This window comes from Henckelia pumila, chromosome 2 (genome assembly GCF_033568475.1).
Source record: "Henckelia pumila isolate YLH828 chromosome 2, ASM3356847v2, whole genome shotgun sequence".
In the NCBI taxonomy this organism is placed as follows: Eukaryota; Viridiplantae; Streptophyta; class Magnoliopsida; order Lamiales; family Gesneriaceae; genus Henckelia; species Henckelia pumila.
This window is the reverse complement of record NC_133121.1, coordinates 89,831,648-89,852,467: the sequence shown is the minus strand read 5'-3', so window position 1 is coordinate 89,852,467 and position 20,820 is coordinate 89,831,648.

Genomic DNA, 20,820 nt, shown 5'->3' with positions numbered 1-20,820 from the left:
CGAAATAGGGTTGTGCTAGCTGCTGCTAAAGGAGTCTATGTTAGGAACCATCGGTTGCGATCGCGTGGTTTGGTTGTGAGGAGCAACCTGTAAAACCCGGTGGACATTACCCGGCAACAGTGTGGTCAAAAAGGTATTCTGCTTTAATTTACTAACGGAAGCATGATGGGATTAAGCCTTTAAGTATTAAAAAGGAAAATAAAGGGTAGAATGGGCATTATTTAGTTTTAAGGACAAATTCAAGAAATTATTTAATGAATTAGGGATATATTTGGAACATGAAAAATGAAAGGGATATAATACGAAAAATGAAAAAGATACAAGGATATATTTAGGAATTATCCCGAAAAGGTCTCATCATTAATTTTAAAAGTTTTGCCATGTTTGTTCGTATGTTTGCCGGATTCATGAAACATTGTTTTTATAAAATAATAACATACATACTTATTATTTATAATATATCATGTATATATTATAAACGTTAAATTAACAAGGATGATCAATCACCCAATACTATTTGGCCCGTGTGAGCCAAACACGGGCCTAAGTCTAATCCTAGGGAATGCATAGGATGCAAATGCAACAATTACATAAGCTTCCAATATTTACATGTCTTGGATCTTCATAATTCATCATGGTCCACCATTTTCCAATCTTGATCTTCCACTATCAAATATTTTACATTAAAATATCCATGGCAAATAGGGATACATCTCATGGGGTGGTAACAAGCCATAAACCAAGACCACTTTATAATTTGATAATTATTACAACCATTCAACACAAAATATCCTAGCATACACCTTGCAAATTGGTCTTGGGCTTTTGTGAAAGAGTGGGTGCCCGGTTAGCCAACTTGTGGCTAAGGGCTTTTATGACTCTATGTATAAACAATCTTTGTTTAATATAATTTATATTCATTAATGGAATTTTCTTTGTCTTTCTTCATATTGTTATATTGTGATATACTATTGTTGTTTTGATAAAGACCTTGAATATACTATAGTGTAAGTAAGATGAGATAGTGAATAAAGAGAAATCACTATTATGAAACACATCTTATAGTCACTGTATATTCTAAACAGTTCCTAGTCAATTGAGCCATCCGCTAATAAGGATAAGGATCGCTCGAGATTGAGACTAGCATTTATGATGCCAAGTACCACGTTTCATTGGTAATGGACATGGAGATGTTCAAAGCATGCAAATGGATATTCATATGATGAATGATCAAACTACCCTATTCGGACTTTCCAAGTGGTTATTATTATTTGAGTGGATAAGTCCGCGGTTTTGGTTGTACACCATTAGTCCTTACTACTTGAAACATCATTGAGACTCTATATGCTAGTACTTTACTTTGACTCGTTTACCGACTCTATTGGGGTCATCAGGTGTCGGGATTGGGTACAGTTACGACACATATAGGAGTCAATGCTTTGTTGTCAAGGATTCACCACATACTTGCGAGTGTGGATATCCTATGCGATCTGATGAGATATTAGTGTGACGAATCTCTGGCCAAAGTACATGATGTGTTTTAGGTTACTCGGTTTTCCTAGTAACACATGCGATGTCACTATTTGATCTCCAAGATGTAATGCATAGTTATCGAATCTCGAACGACTCTCGATGCACCAATGGTTGTTGATTCGATCGGGATATATGGATGAAGGGACCGTACTGTATGCTAACCAAAATCTACTGGTTCTTGCAGGCACAAGGAGTTGTTCCGAGTCACAAGGAGTTGTGAGCCCATGGCTAGTTGTATCCCTGAACCATTGAGGGTCACACAAGTAATGGATTACTAAACCCCGTTGAGATAGTTAAATTTAAAGAGTTAAATTTAATGAAAGAGAAGTTGGACTTCTTAACTAAAAGGGAGTGGAATTTCCTAAAATGACATAGGGATGGGCATTTTTGAAAATCACTGAATTCGGATTCAAAAAAATTATCTTGACTTTAAAAGATGCAGAAATGGTTTCTGTGCACATTGGTAAAATCGGTTTATCAATCGGAGTCATGATGAATTTTATATTAATTTCTATAATAACAGGCTTGGCTTGTTGGGCTTAAGTTATGGATTGTGGGCCCTAAGGAGTTAGAGTTCTAATACAATTATAACTTAATCTAGTCTAGAAATTATCTATAAATACATGTGTAGTGTTAGAAAATCATAAGCTTTCAGTCTTGCAATTTTTGAATTACACACATATATTTTCAAGAGGAATTTTCGAAAATCCTCTGCTCCTTTTTGAGATAATTCAGTCTGTAATTTTTGTGAAAAATTACATTGTGAATTGACAGATCAAATTTGTTTATTCTCTTCGATAAATATCTGATTGATTTCTAGTGCAATCAATCAGAGGGTTTTAGTTTTCTATTCGTGGACTTAATTCCGGAAGTTGATCGTGATAGTCATCGGTTCCCGGGATTTACAAGAAGAGCAGATTAAATTCTGTTGGAGTCCATAATCAAGCCTTAGCTTGAAGAGGTAAAAATATTTAATTGTGTATTTATATTTTTACTTGCAAGATTTTAATCGTTAGGATTTGATACCCACGATATGGAATCGTTCCATATCGAAAAATAAAATTTTTAAACTTCCGCTGCTCCGGGTATCACATCCGTGTGATCAGAGAACGCGTGTTCCTACAGTGGCGTCAGAGACAGGTTGTAATCTTTGATCAAACGATTAAAATTAATCGATTGTACAAAATTTTTAGCCTCGATTTTTGGAAAACAAAACGAAAATCTTAAACGATAATTAAATTTGAAACAAGGGCAATCGGGCAGCGAGCGTCGCTGTCCGGGGCAGCGACGAGCTGCCCACATCCATGTGGGCAGCCCTGTCCCACGTGGAGGCGGGGCTTCCCGGGAATGTCCCGGGCAGTCCGGAAATTTTAAAATTTGATTTTTTGGATTTTTTGAAATTTTTGAAATTTTAGTTTTTGGTCCGATCGAAAATTTTTTTTGATTGGTCCACGAGGCATCGGATCAAATTGTTTGAGTCCGAAATTTTTAAATTGATTTTTGGATAAATTTGAATTTTTGGAAAATTTATTAATTTTATCCGTTAAATTAGATTTTATAAAATTAATTATTTTGGTACAATTGATGATAAGATATGATCTTATGAAAGGATAAGATAAAATTTGATTTTATTTTTTTTAATTATGATGTCATTGCATGTTATCCAATTATTTAATTATTGAATTAATTATTGGATAAAAGGATGATCGATTGTCATGACCAATATTATAGGTGTATCTTAGGTTGTTTACATTTGGTTTTATTGTTGTTGGGTTTTATTAATGGGCTTGGTTTATGGCCCAATTTGAATTGTCATTTGTAATAAAAAATGGGCCTGGTTTATGGCCCGTTCCCACCCTTAAATATGTATCCCCTACTTGTCATCGAAATTTATTGTAAATTTATTAGACTTAGTGGGAGATAAAGATTTGAAGACAAAGGTGGGCCCAGCAGACAATAAAGACCGAAGAAATGTAAATTGGAAGCTCAATGTAATAGGATTGCATTGCATACTTGCATATCACCTAGGATTGGACTTAAACTCGTGATTGGCAACCACGGGTCGATTAGTGATTGGGATCGATCATCCTTTAAATAATATATGATATTATTGTTGTATGCATGTTTAGACTAAATTGTATGAATCCCGCAAGCATACAAATATTGCATGATGAGAAAAATTTTTTGATGCCCGGGGCTGAGGAGGCGGGGAGTGATCGCCGGTGCCAAGAGGTTGCACGGACAATGAGCGGCTCCTGAAAGGCTTCTAGGCGGAGGGAGACATGAATGAACCGATCCCGTACCGGAATGAGAGGGGATTCTGAGACTGTGTAGGTATGGGACTCCATAGTTGAGGAGGGCTTAAAAGATTTCATATGTACTGCTCATATCAAGAAGGTGCATCTTCTTTTCGGGAGCTCATCACATAAGAACTTCAAAGTTAAGCGTGCTTGACTTGGGGCAATTATAGGATGGGTGACCCCCTGGGAAGTTTCTCAGGGTGCGTGTGAGTGAGGACATAAGCACGCTGGAAAGACCCGTCTTGATACATTGGGTCGTTACTAATGGTATCAAAGCCGACCTCTCTTAGTACGGTATGGTTCGGGGACGAACCAAGCGGAAGCTGGTGGGCATGTGACGCCCGGGGCTGAGGAGGCGGGGAGTGATCGCCGGTGCCAAGAGGTTGCACGGACAATGAGCGGCTCCTGAAAGGCTTCTAGGCGGAGGGAGACATGAATGAACCGATCCCGTACCGGAATGAGAGGGGATTCTGAGACTGTGTAGGTATGGGACTCCATAGTTGAGGAGGGCTTAAAAGATTTCATATGTACTGCTCATATCAAGAAGGTGCATCTTCTTTTCGGGAGCTCATCACATAAGAACTTCAAAGTTAAGCGTGCTTGACTTGGGGCAATTATAGGATGGGTGACCCCCTGGGAAGTTTCTCAGGGTGCGTGTGAGTGAGAACATAAGCACGCTGGAAAGACCCGTCTTGATACAGTGGGTCATTTCAAAATTAAAAATCCCTCATTTTAAATATGATTTAAAATTGATATCAAGATAAACAAAAGGGAATTTAAATATTGTTTAAATGTTTCTACCTTCCATCAACGATCAATATATGAGATGCTATCCGCGGGCACGGTTCGGCTCATATTATTGGGGGGGCCCGTTCGTCGAAAAGCTGTACATTGGATCGACACATGTTGTAAGTTGGGTGGAACTCCCATGGGATTGGCTCATATTATTGGGGATCCACATGGCGACCATCCATCACAACTTAATATTGATGGGTCATCTTGACATGTCACATTAAACGGCGTCATATTATTGGGCCCTTATTGGACATGAGGTAAAAACATGGGGGTTGCTTTGGAAGCAATTGGGCTCTATCTTTTGAAAATTATGGTTGGCTGATATTATTCGAGACTATAGTTTGTCAATTGGACTCCATGTTCCCACTAAGGAAACAAGTTTCCCGTTTTCACTAGAGGGTAGTGAAATCGTTAAAATAGTGGGAGTGAAATTCATAAAATTAAATCTCGCCATATTTTATGTCTTAGTAAATTAATTAAACAATCACTGATTATTATCTGTGTCTTTTCAGTATTTCATTACAATGAATTTGCGCAATCCACTATACTCAATTCTCGAACAAAACAAATTGACTGGCGCAAACTATATGGAATGGTTTCGTAAATTAAAGATTGTTCTAAACTCGGAAAAAAAATTTCAACGTGTTAGAAAAGAATCCTCCAAAGGAAGCACCGGCTAATATAAGTCCGGAAGAATTGGCAAAACTTGATCAATGGTGGGAACATGATATCAAGGCTAAATGCTCTATGCAAGCTTCAATGTCTGATGAACTCCAGAGGCGATTTGAGGATGCCGTGAATGCTGCTGACATACACATGCACCTCAAGGAACTTTTTGGAGCTCAATCAAGGTCGGAGAGGTATGCCACCGTCAAAGAGCTCATGACATGCCGCATGCGAGATGGGACTTCTGTCCGTGAGCATGGGGTACACATGATTGGGCTAATAGAGAAGTTGGTAACACTCGATTTGACATTGGAGCATGAATTGAATACGGACTTATTGCTTCTTTCACTTTCTTCGTCGTTTGACGGATTTATGGTGAACTTCAATATGAACAAGATAGAGGCCACCCTTGAAGAGATGGTCAATATGCTTGTGTCTTATGAGGCCACATTAAAGAAGGAAAAATCGGTACTCTTGGTTGGCTCCTCTTCTTACTCTAAGAAGGGGCCAAGTGGAAAGGATAAGAAATGTTCTGCCCCACCCAAGAAAATTGTACCAAAGAAGAAGGGCAAGACAAACGCTTCAAACATGAACATATCTGGAGATGTTTGTCATCACTGCAAGAAACCCGGTCATTGGAAACGTAACTGCAAGGAATACCTCGAGCAGTTGCGAACTGCAAAGGGTATGTTTTACATTGAAATAAATGTTTCACTTAATACTACTTCTTGGGTATTGGATACCGGATGTGGATCTCACATTTGCAATGATTTGCAGGTGATGACAAGAAGTTGTAAGCTTAGGATGGGTGAGACCCAGCTGAGGCTCGGAAATGGTTCCAGAGTTGAAGCCAAAGCAGTGGGAGACGTTTATTTAGTTTTGCAGAACAATTTTAAGTTATTTTTGAGAGATGTTTTATTTGTGCCAGATTTAGTTAAAAACATTATTTCTGTTTCTATGCTTGATATAGATGGTTTTTCTTGTAATTTTGTGAATGGGATTTTCAATATTTACAAGAATGAATGTTTGATTGGAAATGGACAACTTGAAAACGATCTATATAACTTAAAATTAAAAGACGTTCCAATTAATTATGTTGATAAACCGGTAACAACAAATAAAAGGAAAAACGATAGTCAAAACCCGGCAAACCTTTGGCATGCTAGGCTAGGTCATATTTCCTCAAGGAGGATGAACAAGCTAGTGGGAGAGGGCATGTTTGATATGTCTGATATTAACTCTCTACCTACTTGTGAGTCCTGCCTAAAAGGAAAAATGACTAAATCTTCTTTCAAAGGGAAGCCTGAGCGTAGTCAAAACCTATTGGATTTGATCCATACAGATGTTTGTGAACCATTTAGTATCGGTACTAAATTGGGACACACCTACTTCATTACCTTTACTGATGATTATTCTAGGTATGGATATTTATATTTAATAAAATATAAGTCTGAATCATTTGAAAAGTTCAAAGAATTCAAGGCTGAAGTAGAAAACAAACAAGGTAGAAGTATTAAAGAACTTCGATCGGATCGAGGTGGAGAATACTTAAGTACCGAGTTTTTGAGCTATCTAAAAGAGAATGGGATTCTCTCTCAGTGGACTCCTCCTATGACACCTCAGCTGAATGGTGTCTCGGAGCGTCGCAATCGAACTTTGTTGGACATAGTTCGATCTATGATGAGCTTCACTGGGCTTTCTCCTTCATTTTGTGGCTATGCACTTGAAACGGCGGTATTATTGTTGAACAATGTTCACACCAAAGCAGTGAATAAAACTCCATAAGAGTTATGGAATGGCAAAGCTCCTAAGTATTCGTACTTGAGAATTTGGGGATGTCCTGCTTATGTGAAGCAGACAGTGGGAGATAAGTTAGATAGTCGATCCACCTTATGTTATTTTGTAGGATATCCGAAGAATTCAATCGGATATTATTTCTATCATCCTACTGAAACAAAAGTGTTTGTTTCGAGGAATGCCACCTTCATGGAGAAGGAGTTTTTATTAGATAAGAAAGGAAAGATGATGGAACTCAAGATTCGAGAAGAACCTGAGATACAAAATAACGATCCCACGCCTCAAGAACCTTCAGTGGACACGCCTACATCTAGGAGATCCGAGAGGAATTCTAGACCTCCTATTCGATATGGTCTTTTTCTTGAAGGGGATCAAAGTGAACCCGACATTGGATGTGATCCAAAAAACATCAAGGAAGCAATTTCTGATGCGGATTCGAATTTATAGCTTGATGCTATGCAGTCGGAAATAGACTCGATGCATACAAACCAAGTTTGGTCTTTAGTAGATACTCCCGATGGAATTGTTCCAATAGGGTGTAAATGGATCTACAATAGAAAACTTGGGCCTGATGGTAAGGTATTGACCTACAAGGCACGATTGGTAGTAAAAGGTTATACTCAAAGACAAGGAGTTGACTATGATGAAACCTTTTCACCAGTCGCAATGTTCAAGTCCATAAGAATCCTTATTGCCATAGCAGCATGGTATGACTATGAGATATGGAAAATGGATGTGAAGACTGCATTTCTTAATGGAAACATTAAGGAAGAAATATATATGATGCAGCCCGAGGGATTCACATCCATGGGAAGCGAGCATAAGGTATGCAAGCTTCAGAGATCAATTTATGGTCTCAAACAAGCATCAAGAAGTTGGAACCAGAAATTTGATGAAACAATAAAGGACTTTGGTTTCATCAAAAACCCGGAGGAACCATGCGTGTACAAGAAAGTAGTTAAGGATGCGGTGACGTTCTTAGTGCTTTATGTTGATGACATCCTACTCATTGGGAATGACGTAGGGATGTTGCAGTCAACAAAGATATGGTTATCAGGTAGATTCTCGATAAAATATTTGGGTGAGGCCTCCTATATTCTAGGGATACAGATCTATAGAGATAGATCTAAGAGAATGATAGGACTCACTCAAGCAACCTACATCGACACCATATTGAAAAGGTTTTCTATGGATGAGTCCAAGAGAGGACATCTATCTATGTGTCATGGAGTTTCTCTATCCAAGTCTATGTGTCCCAAGACTGACGAAGAGATTGAGAAAATGACACACATACCATATGCGTAAGCCATAGGTAGTATTATGTATGGGATGATATCTACCAGACCGGATGTAGCCTATGCTCTGCATTGGAAAGCCGTGAAGGATATTCTTAAGTACTTGAGAAGGACTAAGAATATATTCATGGTTTATGGAGGAAGAGAATTGAAATTGGAAGACTATACCGACTCTAGCTTCCAAAGCGACGTGGATGACTCGAAGTCAACCTCTAGATTTGTATTCATGCTCAATGGCAGTGCTGTCTCTTGGAAGAGTTCCAAGCAGAACACCATAGCGGATTCCACCACTGAGGCAGAATACATTGCAGCATCAGCTGCTGCTAAAGAGGCCGTTTTGATGAGGAATTTTGTCCAAGAGTTGGGCGTAATTCCTGAATCTGTTGGTCCAGTTCCGGTGTACTGCGACAACACTTGTGTCGTTGCTCAGGCAAAGGAACCAAGGTCTCATCAAAGATCCAAACACGTACTGAGGAAATACCACATCATCCGGGAGATTGTGAAAAGAGGAGACATCACTGTCGAGAGAGTGGCCTCTACAGACAATATCGCTGATCCACTTACTAAGCCCTTGCCAGGACCATTGTTTGGCAAACATCGCGAAGCAATGGGATTACGTAGTATGACTAGTTGGCTTTAGGGCAAGTGGGAGATTGAAAGAGTTGGTGCCCGGTTAGCCAACTTATGGCTAAGGGCTTTTATGACTCTATGTATAAACAATCTTTGTTTAATATAATTTACATTCATTAATGGAATTTTCTTTGTCTTTCTTCATATTGTTATATTGTGATATACTATTGTTGTTTTAATAAAGACCTTGAATATACTATAGTGTAAGTAAGATGAGATAGTGAATAAAGAGAGATCACTATTATGCAACACATCTTATAGTCACTGTATATTCTAAACAGTTTCTAGTCAATTGAGCCGTCCGCTAATAAGGATAAGGATCGCTCGAGATTGAGACTAGCATTTGTGATGCCAAGTACCACGTTTCATTGGTAATGGACATGGAGATGTTCAAAGCATGCAAATGGATATTCAAATGATGAATGATCGAACTACCCTATTCGGACTTTCCAAGTGGTTATTATTATTTGAGTGGATAAGTCCGCGGTTTTGGTTGTACACCATTAGTCCTTACTACTTGAAACATCATTGAGACTCTATATGTTAGTACTGTACTTTGACTCATTTTCCGACTCTATTGGGGTCATCAGGTGCGGGATTGGGTACAGTTACGACACATATAGGAGTCGATGCTTTGTTGTCAAGGATTCACCACATACTTGCGAGTGTGGATATCCTATGCGATCTGAGGAGATATTAGTGTGACGAATCTCTGGCTAGAGTACATGATGTGTTTTAGGTTACTCGGTTTTCCTAGTAACACATGCGATGTCACTATTTGATCTCCAAGATGTAATGCATAGTTATCAAATCTCGAACGACTCTCGATGCACCAATGGTTGTTGATTCGATCGGGATATATGGATGAAGGGCCCGTACTGTACGCTTACCAAAATCTACTGGTTCTTGCAGGCACTATCAGTGATACCTAGGGAATCATGGGGCGATGTTGCTAGGCGCTCTTACTATGATTCGATGGGTAAGTCGAAAATTGTTGTTCCGAGTCACAAGGAGTTGTGAGCCCACGGCTAGCTGTATTCTTGAACCATTGAGGGTCACACAAGTAATGGATTACTAAACCCCGTTGAGATAGTTAAATTTAAAGAGTTAAATTTAATGAAAGAGAAGTTGGACTTCTTAACTAAAAGGGAGTGGAATTTCCTAAAATAACATAGGGATGGGCATTTTTGGAAATCACTGAATTCGGATTCAAAAAAATTATCTTGACTTTAAAAGATGCAGAAATGGTTTCTGTGCACATTGGTAAAATCGGTTTATCAATCGGAGTCATGATGAATTTTATATTAATTTCTATAATAACAGGCTTGGCTTGTTGGGCTTAAGTTATGGATTGTGGGCTCTAAGGAGTTAGAGTCCTAATACAATTATAACTTAATCTAGTCTAAAAATTATCTATAAATACATGTGTAGTATTCAAAAATCATAAGCTTTCAGTCTTGCAATTTTCGAATTACACACATATATTTTCAAGAGGAATTTTCGAAAATCCTCTGCTCTTTTTTGAGATAATTCAGTCTGTAATTTTTGTGAAAAATTACATTGTGAATTGACAGATCAAATCTGTTTATTCTCTTCGATAAACATCTGATTGATTTCTAGTGCAATCAATCAGAGGGTTTTAGTTTTCTATTCGTGGACTTAATTTCGGAGGTTGATCGTGATAGTCATCGGTTCCCAGGATTTACAAGAAAATCATATTAAATTCTGTTGGAGTCCATAATCAAGCCTTAGCTTGAAGAGGTAAAAATATTTAATTGTGTATTTATATTTTACTTGCAAGATTTTAATCGTTAGAATTTGATACCCACGATATGGAATCGTTCTATATCAAAAAATAAAATTTTTAAACTTCCGCTGCTCCGGGTATCACATCCGTGTGATCAGAGAACGCGTGTTCCAACATTTTGATCATCCTTCATGCATAATATCACATATCATACACCATCAATTGATTATCACAATAATTAATTAATTAAATATTATATTTCTTGGTCCAATCACTAACCACCACAATTATAAATTAAATTAACAAAATAAACAAACACCTTTTCTTACTTTCAAATTAATTTATTTATAACCGAATTTCTTGTAAATCACAATTTACTATAAATAATCAAAGTCAAACTTTAACTATTTATTTTATGAGAAAAATCATATATTATAAAGTTTAATTTTTCATAAAAATCAAATATAATGTTTTTAACAATTTAGGGTCTATGACACGTGATATTCCAAAACACCTTTTGGAAAAACTCAAGTCGTCATAGTCGTCACCGAAACTCCGTCGCCGAATTCCGGCCAAAAAAATTTTTTTATTTTAAAAGTATGGGCTGCCCGTAACAAAAAAAATATTTTTATAAAAACAGCCCTAAAATTTAAAATATTGATTTTCTCATGTGGTTAGAAATTGACCTCAATATAATATGCAACAAATGCTACACAAAAGAGTAATCTGGCTCTGATACCACTGTAGGGGATCGGTTAACTCGTGCCCGAAAATGCAGCGGAAATTTTAAAATTTTTAACAAAAGAGATCCGAGCACTTGTGTAGCATTCAAAATCAAACAACCATAGGGTGTTTAGAAGTTTTACCTATCAATCTCAAAGATTGATTTATGGCTCTAACCAAGTTGATAAACAACTAGGCTCTTGAAGTGGTAGACATTATCTACAAGCTTCCAAGAGCACACCTTGCTCAAAATGGATTCAACACTTCAAGCCTTCGAATTAGGTCCACGACTAGACAATCTAGATCCGCTCTAAATATGGACTAGAATATTTAGAGTATTTTTCATTGAGATTTCGTTTTCTTTCTTCCTCAAAAATGAAAAGAAAAACTTGAAAAATTTTTTGAAGAAGTGTTCGGCCATTGCATTCTATGTGTAGAAGAATATTTATCATGGTCAAGAATAATAGATACAATTAAAACATGCATGGACAAGTCCAAAGCTTGCATGAAAAATTGCACCCAAATCCTTTAACCCTTCCCATTCCCTCACACACATATATTTCATGCACCCAAATCCTTTAACCCTTCCCATTCCCTCACACACATACACACACACATATATATATATATATATATATATATATATATATATAATCATATATATATATACACGTTTAATATATATATATATATATGCATGGCTTTTTGAACTTATTTTAATTAATTATTAAACCTAAACCCATTTAAGTTTAATCAATTAATTAAATTCAACTTAAACTCATTCAAGTCCACTAGCAAAATAATTATACAACACTATTTTATTTTGAGCTCTACAAGACTTAATAGTGTTTAATTAATCCAACACTTGAATTAATTTAATCATTTAATCTTTACAAAGTCTACTAGTGTAAAATTAATTCAACACTTGAATTAATTAATTAAGTTCAAAATAATAGTTTTTAAAATCACCATTTTCAAAAACACTAATTATTTATTTAAGTCAACTTTTAATATTAGAACACATTCACAAATTAAAAGTTACTTTCCATTTATTCTCCATTAGAAGTTAAACTTCTAATTTATTTTTCTTATAAACTCCTTTATAAGTTGTTCAACACATTGAACTAATTTTAATCTCAACGGGATCTAGAAAGCTAGTACTTGTGTGACCCTCAATGGTTCATTAATACAACTAGCAGTGGGTTCACATCTCCATGTGATTCGGGACAAGTCCCTTATATGAGCATACCCTATATAGCTCCATTCTTATTGATCAACTCCTTGATAATAAGAACGTCAGAAAAACTCAAGTCTGATAGTACCCAACCAGTCAAGTTAAACGTCTAGCAGCATCGCTTACATGACTCCCTAGGTATCAAATGGTAGTGCCTGCAAGAACCAATCAATTATGGTTAGCGTATAGTACGGTCCCTTCAACTCATATATCCCGACCGATTCGACAACCATTGGTTTATCGAGAGTTGTCATTGAATAGATAACTATGTGTCATGTCGTAGTTTCATCAAAGGTGTAATTCAAGAAACCCTTTCTTAATTACCACCTACTCTGATCAGAGATTTCAAGCTACGTATGCATGAGATCACATAGGATATCCATACCCGTAGGTATGGGGTGAATCTCCGACTACAATGCATCGACTCCTATATGTTTCGTCACAACACCCAACATTGCCACCTGATGACCCCAATTGAGTCGGTAAACAAGTCAAAGTGAAGCACTAGCATATAGAGTCTCCATGTTGTCCCGGGTCATAAGTATTAATGGCGTACAACCATAACTAGGACTTCTCCACTCGATAAGTGAGAACCACTTGGAAAGTCCTTTAGGGAGGGTTGTTCAGTTCACTCTACAAGGAGCACCTATTTGCATGCTTGGACATCTCCATGTCCCCTACCAATGAAACATTGTACTCACATCGCAAATACTAGTCTCAAGCTCGAGCGGCCTTTATCCTTCTTTATGGCGGCTGAATCGACTAGGAACAGTTTAGAATATACAGTATTCCAAATATGAGTTTCATTATAGTCATCACATGATCATCTCATATTCTTTCTACTATTTGTATAATCAAGGGCTTTATCTATGCAGCTAGCATGGGTATAAAGATAAAGATGTGCCAAATTAAATAATTTCAAATATTAATAAAATAAAGATTGTCATACAAGAGTTTTCTCAAGGACCATCGACCAACACATTGGCTCGACGGGCACCTAATCTAACATTTTAAGTGTTAAATCTTACTTGAGAGTTAAAAGAAATTGATTATTTATCCATATTTACGAACAAAACGATAATTGAATTGGGAAATATTTGACGAAAATTTATGGGATTTTACAAAATATCAATTAGGGTTCTTGAAAATGAAGAGAAATTTTGAGTGGGAATCATGTCTTGTTTTGTATATAATACAAAAGGGTCGATGTTGAAGATTGTTATATTATTATAGATCCTGCAGTAACACGAACTTTCATTTTAAGTAATCAAAATATAAGTATGTTAAGGTGTTAAAACATGATTAAGGAGTCCTTATTTGAAAAAACAATAAGTAGAAAATCAGCTACATGATGTCTGAAAATGGTCCATAAATAGGAAAAAGTACTAGTTCAGGTAGTTCGGAAGCACCGAACTTGGACCCATGAGAGTTCGGATGGTTCGAATGAGATCGGATGAGGATGTACAGTTCTGAAGAACGGGGGAGTTTGGAAGATCCAAACTCAGTTAGGCCATGCACACAGTGGGATGTCAACAGAGCACGGACACTGTAGTGACCCACTCCGGAATCACATATTAAACATACTTTAGGCATGCAATAAAACTTAAAAAAAATTAATAATTAGAGAAACTGCGGAAAACTTAAACAAAATACTAAGCCCGACAAAAAATGCAACCGGTGAACCAATGGAAACCCAACAGTAAGATAATACAACCCAATCGAAAAATAAATACCGAAATAAAGTCTTAAACTGGAAACCTTTGGTGACCCCTACTACCAAAGCCTTGGTCACTGATGAACCGATGATTTCACTCCCGATCAACCTGAAAACATGTCCCATAAAATGGGATATTGTCCAAGATAAAAGCATGGACGTGAGAGCTAATGCCCAGAACGCAAAGTATGATTATACAAGTCTATATAATACATGAAACATGAAATAATGAATGCCCTGGTACACTGGGATCAAGATCTAGAACATCATGCTCAGAACATAGGCGTCACTAGTATGTGCACGCTGCTCCAGAGATACAACCGGTGCCACACATACTGAACTCCGATCTTGGACTATCAGCATCTTGGGTAAAACCACAGACGTTGCTCCATCGATACAGTGAGTGTCACACGGTACTCGATCGTACAAAAAAACCCTAGAAATGAGCGACCCTAGGGACAACAGGCTATCTTGAAGGGGTAGATGAGATCCTAGCATATGGGTAATACCCAAATCATGCATCCAACGGTTCGTATTTTTACACATAGGCGTAATTAATTATATTATTGACGTGGCAAATCATGAGACATTAGATCTATCATTGGGGTATTACCCATATGCTAGGTTGAAATCTACCCTTGAAGGGATACAAAGGCTCAACATGATATGTCAATACCGCATATAAATCATGAACAGTAATATCATGCATCTCATGCCAAATAATAATGCAACACATAAACATATATACTCAGCTGGCTATCTCAGTCAGTACTTACGTACCTCAACTACTGGTCTAGAAAAACAAATGTCTACAATCCAAACCTACAAGTCAAGATAATATCATATCACCAATACTTATCTAAAAGTCTTATCTAGACTAATAGCTACTAAGAGTCCAGACTTATACTTGTCTCCGTCATCAGCCCGCTACTGTAGAAGACCCTAACCCAAGCACAGCTTCTTCACAAGCCCTATAGCATCTCTCTATCGCCCAACCCTCGAGAAGACGAATAAATCCCTAAGAAATAGACACTGGCTCAAAACCCACACCTAAAACATGCACTAACTATGAGAAATTCGGCCCCTATTCATAGACAAAGATCGGACCTTTCGATCGCTAGTTTGGACGTTCTAAATGCTCTTCGGATCTTTCGATCATCCTTTCGATCTTTCAATACCAAGCATGCATCTTTGATTGGACAACGCACTGCTGACAACACGGTTTGAATTTTTCAAACTCTAGTTCGGAGCTTCTGAACTCTCTCGAGCCAAATCACCAATCAAAACTCATACCCTGTTCTAACTAGCTAATGGACTTCGGAACTTCCGATCGTGAGTTTGGATATTCCGAACTCACCCTCCGTTTACGAACTGTGTCGCTCTTTCCAAACACTTCGGAACCACCGATCTTCCTAGATCATAAGTTTGGACCTTCCGAACCAATCGTGTCCTTGGAACCCTCCGAACCATTTTCGGACGTCCAGAATCCGATTTTATACTTAATAAATCTAAATTAAGATTCCTTGATCAATTTTTAACCATTCTAACATGCTTAGTTTTTATAATTACCATAAATGAAATTGGGTTACTACAAACACGTAAGAGTTCGGAAGGTCCGGACCAATCGAGTCCTTGGAAACCTCCGGACCGAACGTAGCTGTCCAGCGAGGTGTCAAAATGCTATTGACATGTGAGAATCATGCGAGTTCAGAAGGTCCGAACTCGGGATTGGAGCTTCCGATCAAGGTCTATAAATACGGGTCATGAGCACACATTAAGTGTTTGTTTGAGTGTGTGGATTTTAGATTCACTATAATTCTTGGTGTTTTAGTCATCTTCATGAGGTACTACGGGGCTTGTAGTGGAGCTGTGCTTGGGTTAGGACCTTCGACATCAGCGGGCTGACGACGGATACAGGTTTAAGTCTAGACTTTTAATAGCTTTTGGGAGTAGCTATTAGTCTAGGTAAGATTTTTGTATAAGTTATAGTGATATGATATTATCTTGTCTTGTAGGCCTGGAATTTAGGCAGTTGTACATTTAGTAGTTGAGGTAAGTAAGTACAGACTGAGATAGACAGTTGTGTATGCATGTTTATTTGTTGCATTATTATCTGTCATATGATGCATGATTATTATTGTTCATGATTATGTATGCGACATTGACATATATACCATGTTGAGTCAGTCATCTTTTCGAGATAGCCAGTTGATTCTAGGGTCGCTCAGCTCTAATATTTTCTTGTACGATCGGGTACTGTGTGACACTCATTGGACCAACGGGACAACGTGGGAGTTTTACCTAGGATGGTGAGAGTTCAAGATCGGGTTCTGTATGTGTGGTACCCACTGGATCTTTAAAGCAGCGTGCGCATACTGGAGACGCTTACGTTTTGAGCATGATATTTTAAATATTGATCCCAATGTACCAAATCATTCACGTTTCATGTTGCATACATCATATAGACTTGTGTACTCGTACTTTCGTATTACGCGTTAGCTCTCAGGTCCCTAATTTTATCTCAGAACCCCAATTGACGGGATAGGATTGCAGGTTGACGAGGAGCTGGATCAATTTTCGGTCGGTGACCATGGCCGGAGTGCAGAAGTTGTCGGTAGTTTATGTTAAACTTTTATTCGGTATTCTTATTGATATTATTTGGGTTTTCAGATAATTGTTCCAGTTTTATTCTACCGATTTAGTATAAGTTTTAAGTTTCAGCAATAACTCTGATTATGATTTTTATGTTTAAGTTTAATTGCATGCTTAAATTTATGATTGGTAGGTGATTCGGGTAGTGTCACTAAAGATCCTAAAAAAATTTATTGCAATTCATGGCATGCACAATGTTTACATGAAAAATATTTAATTTATACATTGCCATGAAAAATTGCATCTGGCAAGAATTAATATTTTCTAAAATATTAGAGAAAAGATATGCAATATATGTGTACAAATGTATTGAAATCACACTTTATACCTAAATAGACATGATCCTTCAATGGTTTTTTTTAATGACTTTTGTTTTTTTTTAATGACGATGAAACCCATGCACAATCGCTCATCTTACGGTGCGTAGTAGGTAAATATTTAGACTAACGTAATAGCCTGCAAATCACGTTATTCAGGTAAATATAATGGTACTAAACAAACCTTATATATATTACAGGATCGTCCGAAAAAAAAATATTAAGAAAAAAATCGAACTTTTAATCATTAATCAAGTGTTCACGTATCCTATCAACTCTACCACACAATAAACATGTCTTTTGTGTTTGTCTCACAGGATTGGTTATTGTTGGGAAAGGAACATTTCCAAGTGGGAAATTGAGATTCGTGATCCAACTAATTTAATTCCTCCAAGTGGGTTTCTCATTTTTGACAATTTTTTCACTTTTAATTAGTTTCAATAATAGCCCACTAAAAACCGACAAATCACATCAATTAGATGCAAAATGGCACTATATTATACCTAAACTCGATAATTGTCAATTGATCAGACTGCTGATATAGAATTAAAGCGTGTAAAATTATCAAAATATCATTGACAAACGTGGCATTCAAAATTCCTTTCATAATATAAATATTAAGTAACAAGTTATCTTAAACTTTATTGGACGAAGATTGATACACACTATTTATATACAATTTCACACTTAAATTTTATCGAATTTGCGTGAAGATTTGAATCAAAGACTGGAAGTCAAATCATAGCTTGATTTGTTTGGATCGAACTTAATTATCGCGATTTAATTAATCATCAAATCGAGATCCGAATTAGTATGATTAATTAATCAGTATCATATTAATTAGAGGGGCCTATTTAACAAGTGGATATAGCCTAGCACTTATGGCCCTAATGAGATTAAGTTGTTGTATTAGTAATTTCCAACCTGAATTGATTCACCCCAACTAAGATTAAATCACCATTTCCGACAAAAGATAGCACCCTTTTCCATCAATCATCTCCCTCTTCACTTTCTTGCCACCCATGAAATAAAAGTAGGGTTTCTAATTAAATTTTCTTAATTAATTTAACTTGGCTTTTCAAGTATATATCCTGGTTATATTATAATTTATATATTTATGGACTAATTAAATATTTAAACAAAAATGGATCGAAGCTAATAATTGCATGATGAAATGTTGAATAGAAATTTATACTTTTAAGTATTTTTTTTGTATATAAAAACATGGCTTAATTTGAAACTTATTTTTATTTTGAACTTGTTCTTCGAGTTAAAATCTAGACCTTTATTTGTGGAATATGTATGGATCCAAAAACTATAAATAACTATGATGTTAGAAATATAATTAGTTCCTGCGAGGATCCAACAAAATCTTGTCGAACTGATAAGATACATTGAGTGGCCTAAATTTTAGGTGTTTATTTCTTGTTATATACAAAAAATTAAAGGTGTACTAGGACAAGAAAATTATGTTATTTGTGTTTCACAATAAAGACCCTATTTTAAATGAGATATGAAAATCATGTTGACAAGCAGTAGCCTCACGTGCTGCATGCTATCTATGGGGGGACATACATCATATTTATGTTATTGTTTTGAGATCACAAGAGCCAATCAAGGAGATTTTGTTCAAACTTTTGACGTGATATTTGTCTCTAAAAAATTAAATTAATGTGGTGAGGCTAATTACCCATGATTGGGTTACAAGAAGTTTCTGCTTTTTAATTTGATATAAATTTGTAGCATTGAGTTTAAAATTTCTTGAGCTTAAAAAATGTTTTAAGATTTTATAAACTGTCAAGAACTTATTTTAAAAATAAGATTTTTAAGAGTTGGATAAAATTATTTTTAAAAAAATTAAAGGTGTCGATATGTTTGGTATTATAAAATTTTTTTATTGTTAAAATTACCAAAAGATATATAATACTAAGAAAATAATGTAACAAATTATGTATATACGAAAATAGTTTTAGAATAGACCTATATTTAAAAAAACTATTTATATTTTAATTTAGAAAAATTTATGTTATTTGAAAATTTTTTAAAAATAATATTTAATGGATGGAGGCTATGATGGAGGTTTATGAAAATATGTAAGGATATTTTGGAGAGATAAAATGTTAAAATAAGATCTTTTTTTAAAAAAAAATAATGTCACACGTAATTTTAAAAAAAAACTTATTAGTTTTCAAACAACTTATTTTGTGAGCTTATAACCAAACAAATTTTAACATCTTATAAGCTTCAAAACAACTTATAACATGTTTTGTAGACCTTATAAGCTCAGTCAAACACCAAGTTAATTAATTTACTTATTTGTATATACACACCATCTAATCATAATAATATACTAGAATATGGTCTTTTACGTAAATTTACCTTTTGTATATGAGAAACAAGAGTTAGAGTATGTTTGGTTAAACTTGTTTAAAAACATTTGTAAGCTGATCTAGAATCTTATAAGTTATTTCGGGAGCTTATAATCTGTCAGGCCTTGTTAAAATGTTGAAATGAACTTATTTTAAACAAATTAAATATGTTTATGTGTTTGATATTATAAGATCTTTTTAATTTCAAAATTATCAAAAAGAGTATAATCTATGAAAGTAATGTATATATACAAAAATAGTTTTAAATTTATCATAAATGTTAAACATATATTAAAATAAAACTATTTTAAATTTTAATTTAGAAAAAAAAATTGATAAATTATGTACAAAAATGGGCAAAGGACATGATGAAATTTTAATAAAACATATATGGATAATATGGAGAAGTAAAATATCAAAATAAGATCTTTTCTAAAAAAAGTATTTGTATAAACAATTTATAATCTGTCAAATAACTTATTTTGACAGCTTACAAGTTGTTTGAAAAAAAAAAGTTGTCAAACAAATTTAAAGAGATACTGACCTCCGAAACATCTTATAAACTGTTTATAAGAGATTATAAGCTCTGCCAAATATTCTCTTATTCAATCAGTATATGTGATGTCCCTGTCCCTCCTAGATTAGAATTTGAATTACTTAAGTCTCGGTTCGAGACGTGACAATATCACATAATATATAAATTTAGGAAAAATTGCTTTTTTGGTCTGGTATGTTTGTCACTTTGCGATTTCAGTCCTTTATATTTTTATATTTCAATTTTAGTCCGCTATTTGTTTGGGGGCAATTTTAGTTCTTTTTCCGACATGGCGCTGACGTGGTCACAAATTCAATGCTGATGTGTAGTTGACGTGTATAGTGTCAAGTAATTATTTTTGAATAAAAAAGAGCGAAATTGCCAAAAATCGGAACATGTAAGACTAACCCTGAAATATGAAAATATAGAGGACCAAAATCGCAAAGTGACAAATATATATGACTAAATTTGTAATTTTCTCATTAATTTATATTCTAATCATAATACAAGAGT